The sequence below is a fragment of the Bos indicus x Bos taurus genome, chromosome 4 (assembly GCF_003369695.1).
Source record: "Bos indicus x Bos taurus breed Angus x Brahman F1 hybrid chromosome 4, Bos_hybrid_MaternalHap_v2.0, whole genome shotgun sequence".
Lineage (NCBI taxonomy): Eukaryota > Metazoa > Chordata > Mammalia > Artiodactyla > Bovidae > Bos > Bos indicus x Bos taurus.
This window is the reverse complement of record NC_040079.1, coordinates 105475460-105496130: the sequence shown is the minus strand read 5'-3', so window position 1 is coordinate 105496130 and position 20671 is coordinate 105475460.

Below are 20671 nucleotides of genomic sequence, written 5' to 3'. Positions count from 1 at the left end.
AGTTTATTTTATGCAGAAAGTGCATCTTTTATATATAATCATGTTAGCATCACCATGCAGAGTTCCAGTACTGTCCAGTAAAAAAAAAGTAGTGAGGAAATATACCTTAGAAGAAAAGCTGTTCTTACAATAACATATTTGTAAGGAAATGATTATAAGGCACAATAAGTGCCTTGAAAGAAAGTCAAATATATACTGTAGTCTCCTTCATTATATAAAAAAAAAAAAACACCTCATTTTCACTCTGTTTAATCACTTACATTCTTAAATTTTATTTTCAGATATGAACGATTATATAAGTGTGACAGCTCACACTTGATCCCTTTTGGTGCAAGTAAAGATTTCCTCCATTTTTTTGTTTGAATTTAATTGTGGTAGCCTGAAGGCTAAAGAACATAATAACTATTTCTCTTTCACTCTGGCATACCTTTCTTTGCTTTCTCTCTCTCTCTCTCCCCCTTTTTTTCAAGTGTAAATGAAACTCTAGCCCAGTTAGTTCTTCTTGGTCTGATTGCCAGACTTTCCAGTAATCACATCAGAGTTTTTTCCAACATGTGGGCAATTTTCATTATTTTGATCCAGCAGTGACCTTTGGAATTCCGGAATCATTTTCCCTCCCCTTCCTGGTGCCCCCGGGAGACTCAGAAGCACAAACATCTGAGGTACCTCTGGGCATCTTCACATCTGTTGGCATCGGAGATGAAGGCCACTGTGTGGTAGAATTTCAGTAACAGGTGTTGGAGCTTTTGGAAGAGTTTGTTGGTTTTTGAGGGCTGGGCAGAAGCACTACCGATTCTTAGTTTCCAGGCTCTTTGGAAACACTTAGGAAACAAAGTTAATCTGTTTATACAAAGCTCGCATTGAGAAACCACAGTAAGCAATTGCTAAGTAAAAGTCAGGCAGGTTTTTGGTTTCAATTTTGTATCAATTTTCTATCCAGAAAAACTCAGTTTTTCAGTCTGGGGTTTTGCCTCCTTGCTGCATCTTGAATCCATGAAATACTATTTATTCAAGGAGTAGCTTACTTGTTCTTATGCCCAGTTTTCAACAGCATAATGCACAGTTGAAAAGTTTTTTCTGAGACTAATTAACCCAGTGGAAGTTTTTCACTAGGAGCAATGCAAGAGAGTGAGTACCATCTATATTACCTGCCTTATGAAAGTCTCTAGAATCATTGCTTTTCTTTGCTCACTGGTAGTACAGACTCTAAATTATAGAAACAATAGAAGCACTGTGTTTAACTCAAAATATCACTGAAATCCCATTTTAGGAAAATCTGTTTCTTTCAAATTTTCTCAGAGAAGTACAAAGTGTTGCTTGGTGTGTAGTTATCTGCCGATATAAATGGTATAAATGGATGATTACTTAAATACAGCTTCTTTTAGAAGAGAGTTAGAGGACTTTACAAAAGCACCAAGCTGTGCTTGCCATACAGGTGAGCCTCTTGCAAGTAAATAATTTGACTTAAAGGATTGTTAGAAATTTTTCTTATCTGGGGAATAATTGTGTATCTCTAATCTGCTTTTTTTAGTATCAGTTGGGGTTTGAGTCCTTCCAAATATTGTAAAATCAGGAAGTATTTAATTGGAATGGAAAGTAGCTGAGAGTGTCGAAAATAAGTGTCATCTTTATCTAAACACTAAGAAGTATTCCCTTTCTTATCCTTGTAACATGAAGCTGACCACAACCTATCTCTGAAGCCTTGCTATAAATATCATAGATTTGGATTTCAAAGCAATGCTCATCTCAGAAGATCACATTCAAAACAGCTTCAGTTTGCCAGCCCTAATGATCTTGAAGAGATGAGTTCCAACGCAGATACTCTGCAGGATCATGATCAGTGAGCCCTTTCATTGGGCACCACCAAATCCTTTTCCAGAGGATGAGCTTTCACTGACTACCAAGTAGTGAAACAATCTTTGTCTTTTTGGTTTACCCTCTTAAGGTAGGCTTCAGATGCCTGGGGACTGCACATTCCTCTTACACTACCACATTCTTGCTTCTGCTTTCAAGTATGCGAGTGCCTATGTACTGCAGATTCTAAAGTTTCTATCAGATCTCTAAGCATTTACCCAGGAGGCTTTGCAGACCTTTGTGGTCAGACTTCTTTTTCTCACTTAGTGAAAATTTGCTGTTGAGGACCAAAATGTCAAAAAAATTCAGAGTATTTTATTCCTCTCAGTAAGGGTTTATCTCACACTGCCGAATATTAAGCAAGGACATTCTGATGCCAGAGAAGACCAGGTAGGAATGTGGATGGCTAAGCAGAAACCCACCCCTACCAAAGGAAAAAAACATTGAAAGCAAGTGTCCCACTGATGGGTCCATGGTCTAAAGACAAAGGCCATACCACAGACAAGTAGGCAAGCCAATCCAAGAGCTATAATTGCATTTTCCGGTTGGCATTCAGCTAGAGCCATGTACTTGCAAATTGTTTCCCACGTATTTTTCTTAGCTTCACTTCACCGTTTTGTCAGGAGGGCTCCTTTATGTTTCACAGAAGGGGGGCATTACACCAAGAGAGATTACCAGACTCATAAGATAGTTTATCCCCTCTGTCAACTGAGTGGCAGTATGTTTTCCCCTCTTTCCTCACCTAACTAAGCCAAATGGCCTTTACTTTTCTATTATCCCCACTGTTGTTGAATCTTTGTATTCAAAGTGAATCTGTTTCAACTAAGTGTATAATTTCAGACCTACTGGCAGACCTGAGGTAGAAGAAATAGTAAAGACCTACTAATGATGAGGGAAAGTACTCGAATTTCTATGGAATAGAGGTGTTAGTCGCTCATTCATGCCCGACTTTTTGCGACCCCATGGACTGAAGCCCACCAAGCTCCTCTGTCCATGGGATTTTCCAGGCAAGGATACTGGAGTGGTGTGCCGTTTCCTTCTCCAGGGGATCTTCCTGACCCAGGGATCAAACTTGGGTCTCCTGCACCACAGGCAGATTCTTTACCCACTGAGCTACCAGAAGCCCCACGGAATAGAGATATCACTAACAAATAACAGATCTTGCCTCAAGGAGTCAAGAGGCTGCTAGATTTCTCTTATTATTTTTTTACTGTAATAATTCATCCTGTTATCTATTAACAAAGCATACTTTTACTCAAAATAGCACCATCCTCAGGTTTGCAAAAATTATCTTTTCAGAGTAAAAAGACACTGGCAGTATTTTCCAAAGATGAATATCTCTGTTCCTACAAGATCTTCTAAACCTTATCATTCCCACATCAAGAAGTGAAACCTAAGTATCCTCTTTCCTTGAAATCAATAAAATGTGGTAGAAGTCTGTGTGACTCTGCACCTAGGTCAGAAAGAAAAATTGTTAACTTGAGTTAGTTTCATAGAAAACTTGGGAGATAATATGGCCTAATAACCTACACACCCCTCCTACAGCACCAGATTTTTCCAGTTTATATTCATCTGACAGCATCATCTTCAAGGTAGGCAATGCCTTTCTGGATCTAGATCCAATTTCAATTATACTGTGCACATACTGTCCATCCCTAGAAATTCTGTCACTTTCTGGATGCAAGGACAAAATAGCATCACGTCATTCTCCTCAGTAGCTAGCAATAAGCTTTGCAAATTTTTTTTCTTGTTGCCCTTGTCTTATTGATTTTGAAATGTATTTATTTTTATGTAAAGGTGAATGTACTGACACATGCCGTACCTTGCCTTTAGAAAAAGTGCATTTGCTTGACATGGCAGCTGCATGCTTATAGCTGACGTGTTCTGCTGTGCAAACGGATAATTCCTACATTTCACAGATCCTGCCTTCTCACTAATTTGGCAAAGTGGGTGTTTGGGATTGCTTCTTTTTATTTATTTATTTTTATTTGTTGGCACTTTGCAAAGCTTGAGTGTAAAGAGAGAGAGAAAATAATGCCAAGTTGATTTTGAAGAAGCAAAAATCAAACCTGTAAAAAATTCTGTAAAGAATCTGCTGTTAGATATTCTGCCGTGCTGGCTGACTGTGCTCTAATTAAATGTTATATGTTAAAGAAATCCCAGTTTATAACAACTGAAATTACAGCCAGTAACTTTGACCTTTGCATTTTTTATAAAGACGATAAGAAATTGGTCTGGCACTGTAACAATTGTCATGCCTTTAACGAAGGGTGGATGAGAGTGTGTGTTATCTACTTGAATATCACATTTATTTTAAACATCAAGTAGGCAACTCCAAGGTTGAGAAGTATAATGTTTCTCTGAATTGTAAAAATGAATAACTGAATATGGCCCACTTCATTTTAACCAATTCATCCAAAAAGCTCAGGGAGCAGGAAGAAATTTTATTTTGTAGGAAATGGGAATTCTAAACACGTTCCCCTGCTTTAGAATATGCCCACATGGTTTTTTGGATACTTGGTCACTTATTGTGGACTTTGTTTCTACATGTTTTTATGATGATGGGTATTATTCATAGTTCCTAAGTAAAAATACCTCCATGGTTCTTGAATTTTCCCCCAGTTATGATTATTTGTGTCCTTTCAAAGCAGCTCAGTAATTTGTGTGCACTTAATACTCTTTACTCTAGGTGATAAATGCATAACTCCTATACCAAGCAGGGCCTTATTCATTTCCTCTTTTAAAAACACTATCAGTACAAACTACCCACATTCAATCTGCCTACGGTTTTGGCAGAGCTTGAAAACATTATGACTCTAAGATATACTGTTAGCTTAATATCTGATCTCATTAAGCTATGTTGCTTTCTAAGCATAATGTAAACAAAGTAGAATTATTAACAACTTCCCTGAGTCATATGGTATCATTTATTTTTATAGCAGCTAGTTGTTTAATGAGGATATGTCTTTGCATAGCACTTATATTTCATTGTGTCCCGTGTCTTCACTGTTCAGGAAAAAAACAGTCTGCTTTCAAGAACAGGAAAGAAATAGAGAAAAAGAAAACTGTGAAGTTAAAAAAACCTCATTTTTACCTTCACATTTCCAATAGTATGAACAGGTTTTTTTTTTTTTAAATCCACAAGGCTGTATTTTCAAAAAGTGTTCTCTGTTCATTTACCATGTTTCTTGCTTGGCATCAAATACAAAAATAATTCAGAATTAGATTTCAACTATATAAAATATATCATGATTACATACATATTTATTGCCAATTTCTACTTAGATAATTACTGCTTTTAGAATGTTAATATTAGCAATTAAGCTTGGGGCTTGAACTATTAATTTTCTTTCTTTCTTTCCCTAAACAGGCAAAATGAAAACTCTTTTGTGGATGTAACCAATTTTGACTTAGGTTTTCCAGAGCAAACTACTCCTGAGTTTGTCTTACACCACTCAACTTTTCATTAACAGAACTTAAACTGGAGGCAGTTCTGTGCGATGCCAAATAAAATTGAGGCTGGTTAGGAACAGAAAATGTACCCCTCGCTTTTAGTTTTATTACTTTCACTTAGAAAGTGGCTAAAAGTAAATGCAAACCATTTTACAAATCAACCAAGTGTTCTCCATTTGGACATCATGCTTTGCTGTTACTTGGATTTAAAAAAGACCTTTAAAAATATCATTTGACCAGGTTTAGATATATATTGTGGAACAGGTGTCTAAAGTTTTCTGCACGCTTTGATTTCAGACGAGATGCTGACTATCAGAAATTACTGAACTTAGCTTCTCTAGGATGGCTTCAAGCAGGCTAGACCTATTCCAGGGTAGGCACCCTGGTAGCATGTGAGAGCTAGATAGCAAAATTCAGGAGAACAAGACTATGGAGGGACACCTGGCTTGCTTTACATCAGGCAATAAAAATTAATATTCACAAACAAACAATGCCTTGGAAGGACTAAAATCATCTTCCTTGCCTCCTTTGTATCACCACTAATAGCACTTGGATAGTGCCTTCCAGACAAATACATTTTGGCAATGGTTATATTGGGACTATTTAAATAGAGCTATTCTTCAGCAACTAATTGCTTTTCTCAGAGCAGTATGAGTTGCCACTCACCCAGCACAAACTCCACTAAATGGTTTCTTAGATTCCAAGTCGGAAATCACATGTGAATTTTCTATGTTGTTGTATAGCACCTACATTAACAACTTTGTTCCTGATATTACGACAATAAATGAAGCATACCTCTTATCTAACAGTATGAAAATCTTGAGATGAACTGTTGATTTTCCATTTACATCCATGTTTCCATGAATGTGTAACTAGCTTTGCTATTTTTCTAAAACAAGGAATAGTTAACATTATGAAATTTAATGAAATCTTATGCAAAGTTCTTTCAGAAATTGGTCCCCCTCACCCTCCACTGAAGGAGGTTCCCTAAATTGCTGCCTTCTGTCCATTTTACAAGCTCCGTTTGGCACCGAAAACACTTAAGAAAATGACAGAAAAATGAGCATCATCAGCAACTTCAAAGTAAGGCCATACAATTCCGAATTTGTTACTAAAATCTTCCAGGTCTAAACCACACACAGAGGTATTTTCCCCCACATTTCTCAAAGTAAAAAATGCTGTTGAAGATCAGCCAGGTTTATTAATTTTGCAATTGATTATACTGATTGCATGAAGATTTCCATTGCAAAAACAGATTTTTAAGGGCTAAAAATATGACAATTATGCAGGTTACTCATTTAAACGAATAAGTAACTACAGGTTTTTAAGTAGCAGACTTTCAAAACACAGGGTATCATTTGCCCACTGCTTTCACCTGCCTGAAATTTCTATTCACCCTTTTGAAAAGGAGAGTAGGGGAGGGAGGCAATGCATGCTAAATGGCAGCAATCAAGACCCATCGATGCAACAATTCAAAAATCTTAAATGATGATCTGTGGGAGATTTACAGACAATTAAAATACAACATTGTCTTGAAAAATTACCTCCACATAATTAAACAGAGCCTGATCCCCAGAAGGGGGAATCAAAAAATCCTTGAGGGGCTGTAAGGTCTTCAGAGGCTCAGCCAGATCTTCCTCCACCAGCACTTTTCTCCTTCAGTCCCTCCAGCAGTTCTCAACAGGAGAGGGGAACTGGGCATTTTCAGTTGTCCCAACGAAGGTGAGAGGGTGTTCATGGCATTTAGTGCCAAGAGCCAGGGATGCCAAACAGGTCCACACACACACACACACACACACAAATATTGCCCCATCCCAAAAGCCTGTCTCCTATCAAAAGAAGACCTTTTGTACTTACTTTCATCTGACCAGAGGGCTCTTAGCTCTCACAGCAAATATGGTGAAGAGATGAATGAAATGCCCCTTGAAGCTAATTTTAACTGAATAAACAGAACCTTTTATCATCACGGTGTGCTGCAGCTTCTCAAACTGGCCTGATGTCTCATAGCTCTTAAGTTCCGTAAGGCCAGAGGCTCTTGCCTGTTTTGTTTGCGGATGGATCCATTTAATACCAAAACCTTTGTGTGGAATCTGTTTCTTTACTGGTATCTTATTTACTTGTCAGCACCTAGAGTGGGACTGACATATATTACATTTTAATAAATACATGTTCAAAGGTGATTGAGTCAAAGGGATAATCAATGGGACGATTAATAAAGATGCAAATAATTGGGCTCAGCTTAGATCTGCTGAATGAGAAGCTCCAGGGGTCAAGCCAAATGGAACTGGGACAATGCCTTACTCTACCACTTAATTGAATGTGACCTTAAGCAAGACACTTCATCTCTCTGAGTCTGATTTATTTGTTAAATATTTCAGAATGCCTACTCTGTTTCAGTGCTGTGCTACTGCTGAGAGTATGCTGATGGGAAAAACAGTACAGTCCTTGCCTTCCTGGAGCTCTTGGATCCTTATCTTTAAAATGGGAGAGGGTGGGATGAAAACTGAGAAAGAAGCATGGAAACACATACAGTACCATATGTAACATAGATGGCAAGTGGGGATTTGCCGTGTGACACAGGGAGCTCAACCCAGTGCTCTGTGACAACCTAGAGGGGTGGGATGCGGTGGGAGGTGGGAGGGAGAGTCAGGAAGGAGGGGATGTATGTATGTATGTGGCTGATTCATGCTGACGTATGGCAGAGGCCAACACAATATTGTAGAGCCACAATCCTTCAATTAAAAATGAATCAAATTTAATTATAAAAAATACTGTAAAGCAATTATCCTCCAATAAAAAATAGGAATTAATAATATCAAAACCTAGGTTTAGTATTTTGTTTTTTCAGACAAAAGAGTCCAAAATGCAGTACTTGGATGCAATCTCAAAAATGAGAGAATGATCTCTGTTCGTTTCCAAGGCAAACCATTCAATATCCCAAGTCTATGCCCCAACCAGTAATGTTGAAGAAGCTGAAGTTGAACGGTTCTATGAAGACCTACAAGACCTTTTAGAACTAACACCCAAAAAAGATGTCCTTTTCATTATAGGGGACTGGAATGCAAAAATAGGAAGTCAAGAAACACCTGGAGTAACAGGCAAATTTGGCCTTGGAATACGGAAAGAAGCAGGACAAAGACTGATAGAGTTTTGCCAAGAAAATGCACTGGTCATAGCAAACACCCTCTTCCAACAACACAAGAGAAGACTACACATGGACATCACCAGATGGTCAACACCGAAATCAGATTGATGATATTCTTTGCAGCCAAAGATGGAGAAGCTCTATACAGTCAACAAAAACAAGACAAGGAGCTGACTGTGGCTCAGATCATGAACTCCTTATTGCCAAATTCAGACTTAAATTGAAGAAAGTAGGGAAAACCACTAGACCATTCAGGTATGACCTAAATCAAATCCCTTATGATTATACAGTGGAAGTGAGAAATAGATTTAAGGGCCTAGATCTGATAGATAGAGTGCCTGATGAACTATGGAATGAGGTTCATGACATTGTACAGGAGACAGGGATCAAGACCATCCCCATGGAAAAGAAATGCAAAAGGCAAAATGGCTGTCTCAGGATGCCTTACAAATAGCTGTGAAAAGAGAAGCAAAAAGCAAAGGAGAAAAGGAAAGATATAAGCATCTGAATGCAGATTTCCAAAGAATAGCAAGAAGAGATAAGAAAGCCTTCCTCAGTGATCAATGCAAAGAAATAGAGGAAAACAACAGAATGGGAAAGACTAGGGATCTCTTCAAGAAAATCAGAGATACCAAAGGAACATTTCATGCGAAGATGGGCTCAATAAAGGACAGAAATGGTATGGACCTAACAGAAGCAGAAGATATTAAGAAAAGGTGGCAGGAATACACAGAAGAACTGTAAAAAAAAAGATCTCCACGACCAAGATAATCACGATGGTGTGATCACTCACCTAGAGCCAGACATCCTGGAATGTGAAATCAAGTGGGCCTTAGAAAGCATCACTACGAACAAAGCTAGTGGAGGTGATGGAATTCCAGTTGAGCCATTTCAAATCCTGAAAGATGATGCTGTGAAAGTGCTGCACTCAATATGCCAGCAAATTTGGAAAACTCAGCAGTGGCCACAGGACTGGAAAAGGTCAGTTTTCATTCCAATCCCAAAGAAAGGCAATGCCAAAGAATGCTCAAACGACCGCACAATTGCACTCATCTCACACGCTAGTAAAGTAATGCTCAAAATTCTCCAAGCCAGGCTTCGGCAATACATGAACCGTGAACTTCCAGATGTTCAAGCTGGTTTTAGAAAAGGCAGAGAAACCAGAGATCAAATTGCCAACATCCACTGTATCATGGAAAAAGCAAGAGAGTTCCAGAAAAACATCTATTTCTGCTTTATTGACTATGCCAAAGTCTTTGACTGTGTGGATCACAAGAAACTACCTGACCTGCCTCTTGAGAAACCTATATGCAAGTCAGGAAGCAACAGTTAGAACTGGACATGGAACAACAGACTGGTTCCAAATAGGAAAAGGAGTACGTCAAGGCTGTATATTGTCACCTTGCTTATTTAACTTCTATGCAGAGTACATCATGAGAAACATTGGGCTGGAAGAAGCACAAGCTGGAATCAAGATTGCCGGGAGAAATATCAATAACCTCAGATATGCAGATGACACCACCCTTATGGCAGAAAGTGAAGAGGAACTAAAAAGATTCTTGATGAAAGTGAAAGACAAGAGTGAAAAAGTTGGCCTAAAGCTCAACATTCAGAAAACAAAGATCATGGCATCTGGTCCCATCACTTCATGGCAAATAGATGGGAAAACAGTGGAAACAGTGTCAGACTTTATTTTGGGGGGCTCCAAAATCACTGCAGATGGTGACTGCAGCCATGAAATTAAAAGGCACTTACTCCTTGGAAGAAAAGTTATAACCAACCCAGATAGCATATTCAAAAGCAGAGACATTACTTTGCCAGCAAAGGTCCGTCTAGTCAAGGCTATGGTTTTTCCAGTGGTCATGTATGGATGTGAGGGTTGGACTGTGAAGAAAGCTGAGCACTGAAGAATTGATGTTTTTGAACTGTGGTGTTGGAGAAGACTCTTGAGAGTCCCTTGGACTGCATGGAGATCCAACCAGTCCATTCTGAAGGAGATCAGCCCTGGGATTTCTTTGGAAGGAAGGATGCTAAAACTGAAACTCCAATACTTTGGCCACCTCATGCGAAGAGTTGACTCGTTGGAAAAGACTCTGATGCTGGGAGAGATTAGGGGCAGGAGGAGAAGGGGACGACAGAGGATGAGATGGCTGGATGACATCGAACTCGATGGACGTGAGTCTGAGTGAACGCCAGGAGTTGGTGATGAACAGGGAGGCCTGGAGTGCTGCGATTCATGGGGTCACAAAGAGTCGGACACGACTGAGTGACTGAACTGAACTGAACTGAGGGTTAATATGCAAGTCAAGTGAGATAAAAATGTACATTCAAAATTTAACACCAAAGCTTTGTGTGGAATTTGTTTCTTGATATCCTGTTTATCCTGTTTACAAAGGAAAAATCATTCCCACCCCTCACACAGCAAAGCTTTCTGAAAACTCTCTCACCCAAGCACCACCCTGTGTCAGAAGCCACCCAACTCCACTGTCAGTCAAGAAATAAGATGAGTGAGACGTCTCTGTTACAAAACATTTTGTCTTTTTCCCATCTGAAGTTTTAATTATTCAGGACTCTACATTTCAACCGAAGTGTGGAATTAGTACTTATCATTATAACACCATTCATGATGCTTTTTATTTGTTGAGTGCACTCACATGCATCTCATATGATCTTAATTCATTTAAGATAACCAAAGTGGATATTATTTCATTTTATAAATGCTCAAGGAGTTGGTGCTCTTTTGTTCATGGCATTGTACTGGGAATGAAGAACCTAGATCATGCACAGGTCATCCTTCTGTTAGACTGCTAAAGAAAGTTGCTCACAGCAGAAAAAGTTCCTCTAACACTTTCCCTCTTAGTAGTTTGAAGGCAATGGCACCCCGCTCCAGTACTCTTGCCTGGAAAATCCCATGGATGGAGGAGCCTGGAAGGCTGCAGTCCATGGGGTCGCTAAGAGTTGGACACGACTGAGCGACGTCACTTTCACTTCTCACTTTCATGCATTGGAGAGGGAAATGGCAGCCCACTCCAGTGTTCTTGCCTGGAGAATCCCAGGGACGGGGCAGCCTGGTGGGCTGCAGTCCATGGGGTCGCCAAGAGTCAGACACGACTGAGCGACTTCACTTTCACCTTATATTACAATTATTCAAATTTTAGAAAGTTTGTTAATGACAATACCATTTCATCTTTGATTCCCACACAGTGCTCAGGAAGGGGTTAAAATTCTCCAAGTCTTCTCTGGGCCTAACCTGAGATTCTAAATTTCTGATAAACTTCTGGGTGATGGTGATCCTGTTGGTTCATGGGTCACACCACTAAGATCCGTGAATCAACAGGGATCAGCATCATCTGGGAGCTCGTCAGAAATTTAGAATCTCAGGTTCCATCTCATCCAATGGAATTAAAATCAGCCTTTTCACCAGACCACTTAGGTTATTTGTATGCATGTTAAAGTTTGAGATGCACCATTCTAGGAAAAACAACTGTCTTACAAGGAACACAGGTGGAATCATTTAATAACCCTTGGAATTCTTAAAGTGTTGAACTAAACTTGTGACTAATATATTACATGATACCAACTGATAAATAATCATTTTTCATGACTAACCTGTGAATGGTTATGGAGTGAATGAGCACCTAAATACCACAATGAATTTTCAGGTGTCTTCATTTTTTTCCCTCCCAAAAAGTATAGTAAAGCATCAGGATGAATGTTTATTTTCCTGATGTCAGTCATCTACTCACTCTTGACTCGTCCAAAATGGTCCCTGGTTGCAGAGCTTGAAAATACAAAATTTCATCTCTAGAGGATGCATTCGAACAACTAATTATTTTCTTAAAACTCTGCGTGTGGCACCAGCTTCCTTCTCATAGCCACTACCAAGGCTTAAGAACCAGAGGCTGAAGGAACGCCTTCAAATTTCTTTTGTACCTGTCTTCGAGTAAGGCACAGATTAGGTCCAGAGAAGACTTGGAGAATTTTATCTCCTTCCTCAGTAGCTCTATGTGGGAATCAAAGATGAAATGGTAATGTCATTAACAAACTGACATTCTAAAATTCGAATAGTTGTAATATAAGGTACAATGTGACAAATTCCGCCAGGATGGAAAAGATGGAGCACCCTGGTCCTTTAGGGGATGGGGAGGCTGCACATGCTCTGTGGCCAGGAGGGCAGGCAGTTTTCAACAGGAAATGCGTCCCTGAGCAGTATCCCTGCACGCTGCGATGGAGTCCAGGTGGGGCCCCGGGCCTGGGGAACAGCAGCTGGGTCTAATGGTCAGGAAGGAGGCTCAGTGACCATGGCGTGCATGGTTTGGTGGGCAGGGGATTCCAGGAAGCTCTGTTGATAACAAGTACAGCTCTGTCTGGGCCCCCAGACTCTACATCCAGCAGTGCCGCTGACTCTTTCAGAGCCTCCTTACAGCACTGCAGAGCTGCCACTCTCACCCCTGCCTCGGTGAGGACTGGCTTGGGAACCGGGACAGTTTGGGGACAGCCGTGGGCTGACGGGGGAGATGCTGAGGCGCAAAACCAAGAGGGAAGAGCAGGGGAGTCGAGTCGATGTTACATTCCTAGCCAATGTGCTCTTTCTAGAATTTAAATTCCCTAAGTCTCCCGCCCTACAAAAAAAAAAAAAAAAGATCTTTAGAAAGCTGACCTTTGACACAGTCCCAGTGGAGCCTCACACAGAGGGTGTTTAAAAAGCATTATCAGGTGGGAGGGAATGGCTCCATGCCAAGCAGTTGGTCCTCCTGTGTGGCTTCTCTGCTCGGGGTATTAAAACATGTGTGTATGTGATGGATCATCATCCAAGTTTGACTGAAGGATTCTCAGACTCCTCATGCTCCTGGAAACTGATAGACACAGAGAACATAAATTAGAAAATCTGTACTGATTTGTAGTTTTCCCATATATTTGATTTTCAGCTTATTCTTTAGGATGTAGGGTTTAGGGAGGTTTTTTATTTTTATATAATGTTTATTTATTTGGCTATGTTGGGTCTTTTTTTGGCATGTGGGATCTAGTTCCCTGATGAGGGATCAAACCCAGGGCCACTTGCATTGGGAGTGTGGAGTTTTAACCACCGGACCAACAGGGAAATCCCTTTTTTTTTTTAATACTATGTGACTTCTTGTTGCATATCTTTTTCACACACACCAGAAAAAATAATATTCTGGATTCTGTGTGTTTGTGTATATTACTTGAGGTTTTTTTGCTAGGCTCGCCTGTCACTATTTCATAACACTCAGGAAGGATCAGAAGGACATACCTAATAATTTCCCTGCTCTCCCTTACCTTCCCACCCAATTCCATGCTGGGCAGCCTCTTTTAGATCGGAAAACCGTATACATTTCACCAAAGAAATCAGTGCTAACAGAAGCATCTTTAAATTGGTTCTTCGCAGGTTTGATTTCTCAAAAGAGAAAATGGAAAAGTTAACACTTAAGACCTCAGGTGACTGAGATTTCTGGAGGCCACAGGAACAAATTCAATTATGCTCTCTACTCCCTCCCAACCAAGACCTATTTGGCACTGGTTATTTTCCCCAGGAACTGCATCTGAGCACCGATGCTTTGGTGATACCGGTGTCCACAGAAATGAGCAGTGAGATTTCACCTAAATTATGTTCAGCCCTCTACCTCCTTAAATGAGAAATTGTGTTCATGTGCAGTAAACATGAAAAAAAAAAGAAAGAACAGCTCCAAAGTAAGCATTCTAAGCCATGGTATTCACCCATCTCTTGTTCAAATCAGAGACATTCTTAGAACCCATATTCAGACAAAAGATGATTCTGAATATTTTAAACAGTACATTTAAAACCCAACTCAAATGGCATGACATGACATGCCCTGCTGTGAAAGTGACATACTTGTGGCATAATCCTTAAAATCTATCAACACTTGGCATAATCCTAATTGCCATCAGTTCTGTGGCCACTGTTTCTTTACAAAGTCAATGTTTGAGCCATTTTACTCTAAGCAGAGTTTCAGCAAAGGTATAAGAAGTAAAGAATCATTATCACTCATATTTGTTTTCAGTTAAATTTCATATTGTCCACAAACTGTTATCTGTGGGGTATGGGGAAGTAGAGAAAGTCTGTGCCCACATAGCCTCCATCCTTGGTTTAGTTCTGTATACCAAAAAGAGAAAAATGAGACATTTCTGTGCCGATTTGGTTAACACTTTCTCTTTATGTGACTCAGAACCTTCCTGATAATATTGATCTGTAAGTTCTACAGGAGTCTGTAATCTGTATCTATTTTATGAAAATATCAGTTTCACAACTTTTTGCAACCTGATAAATTCTCAGAATTATTGCATGGTTGCCCTGCCATGTGTTAACTCCTGGCCAGATACTGAAAACATAGCTTTTTCAACTTTAAAACCAATAATGCCATACACACACACACACACACACAAAATGCATAGCTCATGTAAAAAAAAAAAGAACAATTAATGACAGTTAAAATGACTGATTTGTTCCTATAATTTCCTTAAATACATAAAGATATTAGGTACATAAAGAAAATTGAGATTTAGGTTTTTCACTTTCAGAGAAATGGAAATTATCCTAACCCAAATATGAAAACACTTTGGACTTTCTCATATAAATGAAATTTCACTTACTCCTGGTTTATTTCTTATCTGCTGTCTTGTACAAAAATACAATTAAAAAAAATAGTGCACTCTTCCATAGCACTTGTGGAAATCAGTACCTGAAACTCCACCGACAGTAATGTTTTGAATTATGCCCATCTAGGTGGAAAGATGAACAAGTCAGAAATGCTTAACTGAATATTTAAGCCTTACCACGCAGATAATTAATCTCAAGTAGTACAAGAACTTTCGTGTTTCTTTCCTTGATTTTGCCTCAGGTATTAACCACCCAAAATGTGAAAGGCTGCCTTGAAACCTCTCTGGCAAACAGCTGGGCAGCATTTTGCATGACATAACAAGAACTTCACTACTCTGACTTCCAAAAAATTAAAAATTATTTTAGATTGCCGTTGTTGTTGGGGGCTTGGGGCCATTTGGAGTAGAAAGAATTCTGCAGCCAATTAGAAATGTAAGACACGGAGGAAGCAGATTCTGGCATGGTTTCTCTTCAAGAGTTAGTCTAGAGCCAGTTCTAAAGAGAGACTGTGTTGCAGTTTACTGAAACGTTGGAGCCCCTTGTTTGATCCTCAACAATGAGCATTCTAATTGGCCCTGAAATTAGGGACAAACCAGTGGGGAAAATCCTTAATAATAATTATAATTATAAAATTATAATCCTTATAATAATATAAATACTATCCAAATCATAATCCTAATCTCAGTCCTGAGTAAATAAGACTAATTAATAGAAGAGCATATAGAAGAATTAACAACTGATTGGCATTGTCTAATGGTCCCAGAATAAAGTATCTCGTAATAAAATTACCCTTAGCTGACAGATGATATGAAAGGACTTCATTCAGTAAAAAGATAGTAGTTAGCTTTGTCAACTAATTACATGAATTCCCTCTTTAATTTTAAATACAACATTTGGGAAGAACTAGCCAGTCAGCAGTGCAACGAGCAAGGCCTGGATATACAAACAAAACCAAGACACCTTGGAAAGGAGATCGGAGGCAGCAGGAGGTAGTCCTTGAAGCTGCCTCAGAAGCTCATTCTTTATGAGGTCTTAGTTGGTGCTGTACTTTGGTTAAATACTTGCCTCACTTTATTTAATCCTCACAGTCACATGAGTGTCAATTGCTGTCCCTGTTTCTCATATGAATTGCGAAGTCTGTGCTGTACTGGCTAGGAGGACAGCCAGATAAAACCTCTAGTCACAGCCCTGAAAGGAGAAAGGGTGAAACAGTTAGTGGCTCAGTCGTGTCTGACGCTATGTGACCCTGTGGACCGTAGTCTGCCAGGCTCCTCTGTCCATGGAATTCTCCAGTCAAGAATACTGGAGTGGGTTGCCATTCCCTTCTCCAGGGGATGGATCTTCCTGACCCAGGGATTGAACCTGGGTCTCCTGCATTGCACGTGGATTCTTCACCATTTGAGCCACCAGGGAAGCCCTAAACACCATTTTCTCCTGGTCTGAAGAAGTAAAACAGTGTTTTCTAGAGCAAGCAAGACTTCTTTGAATTAGTGTTGATTCTACCTATTATGGAATTGAGAAGACTACTGTTAAGTGAATGGGAGCAATGCTTAGTTCATGGAACTCCTGTTTGGCTTTCAGGACACTGGAATGGAGAAATGAATACAAACATTCGGTGGCACTTCTCCAACATCCTGAAAAGCACTAATTACTTCCTCCCTCCTTCAAGATTCCAGCTATCCAAGGATTGAGATTACTAACAATTGTTAGAAGCAGCTTGCCTGGATCGAGACAGTAAAGGTATAAGAGGACTTTGAGGCCCTCAGACAACACGACACCGGTCCTCAGGCAAGAAGACCCTGGAACTTGCAGAAAGCATGACTCCTTCGAGAAGAAAAAAATCGGCAAGAGATAGCTTGTTTCTCATTGCTTTCTGCTCACCCTCTGCCCCTTATGATCGTTTAATCCCTTACATCACAGCTGGAAGTAAACTTATCATTGATGGTGAACCCTTCCCAGAAACGTGTTGTGTTTATGCTACACTTCCTGGGCACCTCCTAAAGGTCATGTATTATTTTTTAAAAAAGTTAAAATCTCTTTCTTGATCACAAATATCTGTATGTGTGTGTGCACATTCTCAACTTGGTTTATATACATCAGAATAGAGAATTTCACAGAACACACTAGCTCATAATCCAGTTCCCCACTCAGGTTATTGGCACTCCCACCAGTGTGACAGGAGGAGTCTTTTGCTTCTTTATCAATATGACAAGAGGAGAATTTGCTTCTATTGGTATCTTTACTTGAAGTGAAGTGAAACCCCACTGCTTTTATTTTGTTGGTAAAAATCCTTAAGAACCCTCCTATCTTTGACCCCATATGGAGTCCTATAATCTAGTCTCACTTGGGGCACCAGAACCTTTTAGGCCATCACTGCTGAAATTGGTACTGGAAAGGAAAATAATATCTCTCAGAAAAGTCAGAGAGACTAACAGGAAATTGTGTGTGGAGAATATTAGAAAGAAAAAGGCTGAGAGAGATTTTTTTGTTTGGTTTTACTCGTACTTTTAAAGTTAACTCTTTGCTGTTTATAGTACTCTTGTTTGCTTTCCTTTGATTCATATTTTTGTGAATCAGCTTTAGGACTAAAGAATTGTAAAGCCTTGCAAAAATAATTGTTTTTCAAACGAGTTCCTTGGCACTCTTTATTTCATGTACAAGACACACCATCCAAGAGGTTTTTGTACCAATGCCTACGAAATATAAAATGATGTTGTTAGACTTTACACAGAAAACAGCACTAAGGCTAAGAGCAGTAACTAATACAAGGTAGGGAGGAAATGCTTCCTACTTTTATTTATATATAGTACATGCCTATGTGAGTGCTCACTCACTCAACTGTGTCATACTCTGCGACCCCATGGCCTGTAGGCCGCCAGGCTCCACGATCCATGGGATTCTCTGGGCAAGAACACTGGAGTGGGTTGCCGTGCCCTCCTTCAGGGGATCTTCCTGACTCAGGGATCGAACCCAGGGATCACATCTGCTGCAATGGCAGGTGGGTTCTTTACCACTAGCGCCACCTGGGAAGCCCACATATAGTACAGATATCTGTTATTCCTTATTTCTAAGTAAATTCCATGTGCACATTTCGTAATGTGTACAATCGTTAAAAATAGAGGTAAATGATCAGAAACCAAGAGGACAGAGGACAAAAATAATTTTTTCAGGAAGAGTGCTACAATTAACACCTAATTTGACTTCGAGCTTTTGAGAGAGCAAAATGAAAGGGAAAGAAAATGAGAGTTCAATTCAGTTCAGTCGCTCAGTTGTGTCCGACTGTTTGCGACCCCATGAATTGCAGCACGCCAGGCCTCCCTGTCCATCACCAACTCCCAGAGTTCACTCAAACTCACGTCCATCGAGTCGGTGATGCCATTCAGCCATCTCATCCCCTGTCGTCCCCTTCTCCTCCTGCCCTCAATCTCTTCCAGCATCAGAATCTTTTCCAATGAGTCAATACTTCACATGAGGTGGCCAAAGTACTAGAGTTTCAGCTTTAGCATCATTTCTTCCAAAGAACACCCAGGACTGATCTCCTTTAGAATGGACTGGTTGGATCTCCTTACAGTCCAAGGGACTCTCAAGAGTCTTCTCCAACACCACATTTCAAAAGCATCAATTCTTCAGCACTCAGCTTTCTTCACAGTCCAACTCTCACATCCATACATGACCACTGGAAAAACCATAGCCTTGACTAGATGGACCTTTGTTGGCAAAGTAATGTCTCTGCTTTTCAATATGCTATCTAGGTTGGTCATAACTTTCCTTCCAAGGAGTAAGAGCCTTTTAATTTCATGCTGCAGTCACCATCTGCAGTGATTTTGGAGCCCCCAAAAATAAAGTCTGACACTGTTTCCACTGTTTCCCCATCTATTTGCCATGAAGTGATGGGACCAGATGCCATGATCTTCGTCTTCTGAATGTTGAGCTTTAGGCCAACTTTTTCACTCTTGTCTTTCACTTTCATCAAGAGGCTTTTTAGTTCCTCTTCACTTTCTGCCATAAGGGTGGTGTGTTACATCATTCTTATTATCAAGATTACCAAAAGAAACAAATGCTTTTCTGGTAATAAATGCTAGTAGAAATTGGTCACTTGGATTTTTATATATGCATTATTTCAAAGACCCTTACTTAACTTTCAGTAACTTCAATTGAAATTATATTACAGGAATAGAGCTTAAAGAATCAGAGGAAAGAAAAGTTAACATATTTTTCTCAGATATATGTTTTGTAAATTTGTTTTTAATAGGTAATAGAGAACATGCATGCAAGAGTTTAATATCCCAACTGAAGTGGCAAAGCTGACATTTTCCTCTGAAAACCAATAGGTTTGTATTTGTGCCCAAGAGAGAGTCCCTCCAATCCACAGAGTGGTCTTCAGAGCTTATCTATGCATAGGGTCAAAAGTCTCTCTGTCTCTATCTGGATTTAAAGCAGGAAACAGAAACCACTCTAGATGTTTCCAGCAAAGGGGGGTTTAGCACAGAAAACCAGTTGATCATACAATAATTGGAAGGACTAGAAAAGCATAAGTCAAGGGATTGCCACATGTATTTTGGTTTCTAGGTCAACTGTGAACCAGATTTTAGGAAATTACTGCTACTACTCATACATTTGTTGCCATAAACATGGCTGCTTCTCACACTTGAAGCTGCTTACTAGGCAGAGAAATGTAGAGTCCAGAGCTCAGATGTCAGCTGCCACTCTTGCAAAAAGACAGCCTTCAACTCCCATCTACTTTCTGAATCTCTTCCAAGTGCATATCATAATACATTCAGAATCCCAGCTGCTGAGGAGTATAGGAAATATGAATTTCATCTGTAACCCTTCAGTATAGGGGAGAGAAACAGAAAGTCAGATATAAATGGATGCTGAATACCCAAAGACAGTATACAGCACATTCCCCCACAGAGCTCTTAGCCTGCCCATATCCTTGGACAGGTCTTCAGGTGAGACCTTCAAGTTCTGTGCCGTAGAACAGTGAAGGTATTGTTTCGTCTAGAAAACGTTAAGTGTGATGTGCTACCCCTCTTTCGTTCCTGAATCCGTCCTGACTGCGGCGGGAAGCACCGGTACTGCTCCAGCCTTTCTCATCTGCCTCTCAATCAGGAATGAGAAAGATGGGCCACAGTGGGCATGGACGGGCCAGAGTAGGTCAGAAGGTATCAGTGCTGATGATTAGAAGTCTGTGTGGTTCCTGAGCTGACCCTGCATCTCCTTGGCCCAGGATTCTGGGTCCCAGAACAGACCCAGTCTTTCTTGTCAATGCTGTTTTCTAGCAAGTGAGTTACATGCTTTAAGGATGAATCCTAATATAGAGAATCAATCACTTTAATGAATACATTTATGTATTTTCTTAATGAATAATATTTACTAAAGACAATATTTTTAAAAGAGCTTATCTTAAACTACTGTTTTTTTGAGTAAAGGGCCAACAGGTTTAGTGGCTTTTTAAAGCCATTCCAGAGATGTGTCTTATGTTTGCTGTGGTAGATATGAATCAGCTTTTCTTATCTGAGTCAAGTTATTTAGCTTTGTTTAAAGAAATGACCTGTAAACCTAGCCTTTTTTTCTACCAT